A 2,500-nucleotide genomic window follows, 5' to 3' on the forward strand; every position below is an offset into this window, starting at 1 on the left:
ATGCGACGGGCAGAGCCCGCGGTTGACCTTTTATCTAATAAATGCATCCCTTCCGAGAGTCGGGACTTGTTGCACGTATTAGCTCTAGAATTACTACGGTTATCCGAGTAGTAGATACCATCAAACAAACTATAACTGATTTAATGAGCCATTCGCAGTTTCACAGTCTGAATTAGTTCATACTTACACATGCATGGCTTAATCTTTGAGACAAGCATATGACTACTGGCAGGATCAACCAGGTAGCATTCCTTTGCCGACGCCGGGCGCCGCGCGGGAAACCCCGCGACGGGCCTGGCGGTCGTACGTGTCGCTTTATACCGGACGTGCCGGGGTGCAGAGACCCCGAGTCCGCCGAATTTTCCGCATCCGAGATATCGAGCAGGCAACTTGGAAACCGCCGCACTGTCCGCGCCGCGAGGGGCGTTCAGCACGAGGGGGCACAAGCAGTGCTATGATGTCCTTCCCCCGGCCGCGCGGGTCGGGGAAGGAAAGGGTCAACGAGAGGCACCGTTCCTTTACGATAGGCAACAAATACAGGAATCCGTTCGGGGCACAAGAAATTCTTATTGCGTCGCTGACACGGAGCGCGCGCGGACGGTTCGATGCCGAAGCACGGAGCCCGCCAACCCGCACAACCAATTCACAACTCATACACCGTTACGTTCGCAAGGCCCAGCAACACTGAACGGACCGCGCCCCCGACTCGCACGAATGCTAGCCGACAACGCAGACAATCGAGTGAAGCCAAGCCCGGCATCGCCCGGCATGAAGAGATCGTACAAAATCAGGGACAGGATAATTGGGACTTGCATTGCGCCGGGGAACCCGATTTGCCACTACTCGAGCATTGAGGTGAGTATATTTCGGCCACCGGCATCTCTTCCCCCCGCTCGCCGCGCTCGCTTTTCACAAACGGAGCTTCCGAGAGCTTTGCATCGCCCCCGACACCCGATCTGCTTATTACTGCAAGCATTGAAGAGGGTTTCATCGATACCGGCACCTTCCCCCCGCTCGGCGCTTTTGAAATACATCTACTTGCGCGTACTAGTGGGTTCCGACACCCGCACCTTCCCCCCCTCGCCGCCCTCGCTTTTCACAAATCGAATGCCGAAGCACTTTGCATCGCGCCCAGTCCCCCGGCCTGCTTATTACTCGCGCATTGAACTGAGTTCATCGACACCGACACCTTCCTCCCCTCGCTGCATTTGTTTTTGTCGCAAATCGAGTGCCGAAGCACTCTGCATTGCGCCGCGGCACCCCGATTTGCTACTACTCGAGCATTGAGGTGAGTATATTTCGGCCACCGGCATCTCTTCCCCCCGCTCGCCGCGCTCGCTTTTCACAAACGGAGCTTCCGAGAGCTTTGCATCGCCCCCGACACCCGATCTGCTTATTACTGCAAGCATTGAAGAGGGTTCATCGATACCGGCACCTTCCCCCCGCTCGGCGCTTTCGAAATACATCTACTTGCGCGTACTAGTGGGTTCCGACACCGGCACCTTCCCCCCCTCGCCGCCCTCGCTTTTCACAAATCAAATGCCGAAGCACTTTGCATCGCGCCCAGTCCCCCGGCCTGCTTATTACTCGCGCATTGAACTGAGTTCATCGACACCGACACCTTCCTCCCCTCGCCGCATTTGTTTATGTCGCAAATCGAGTGCCGAAGCACTCTGCATTGCGCCGCGGCACCCGATTTGCTACTACTCGAGCATTGAGGTGAGTATATTTCGGCCACCGGCATCTCTTCCCCCCGCTCGCCGCGCTCGCTTTTCACAAACGGAGCTTCCGAGAGCTTTGCATCGCCCCCGACACCCGATCTGCTTATTACTGCAAGCATTGAAGAGGGTTCATCGATACCGGCACCTTCCCCCCGCTCGGCGCTTTCGAAATACATCTACTTGCGCGTACTAGTGGGTTCCGACACCGGCACCTTCCCCCCATCGCCGCCCTCGCTTTTCACAAATCGAATGCCGAAGCACTTTGCATCGCGCCCAGTCCCCCGGCCTGCTTATTACTCGCGCATTGAACTGAGTTCATCGACACCGACACCTTCCTCCCCTCACAGCATTTGTTTATGTCGCAAATCGAGTGCCGAAGCACAATTTCTCGATACCGACGGGCTCCTATCCCTCCCTTTGATTGATCTGAGCGGTTACTGACATCGTTTCAGTGGACTAGAGGCAACACCGATCCCACATGACCCCCCCTTCATGGTGTTCATCACCCCCCCAGCTGGGCGAAGAACACCTCCTAAATCCCTCTTAAATCCGTTTTCAATTGCTTATAATTGTTTGTTAGGGACATTCGAGGCAGCAAATATCGTATATAAGCAATTGGGGGAAGGGGGAGGGACTACTGGGGGCAGGGGAGGCGGTCTCTGCAAGGGGGTCATTTTGCAGAGAACCACTACTCCCCTATAGAGCATATTGGAGAAAACTGGGAAGGGCAGGGGGAAACATGGGATTTCCGAGGAGGGGCAAACGCCATAACTAATTGT

This window comes from Argentina anserina, unplaced genomic scaffold (genome assembly GCF_933775445.1).
Source record: "Argentina anserina unplaced genomic scaffold, drPotAnse1.1, whole genome shotgun sequence".
NCBI lineage: Eukaryota > Viridiplantae > Streptophyta > Magnoliopsida > Rosales > Rosaceae > Argentina > Argentina anserina.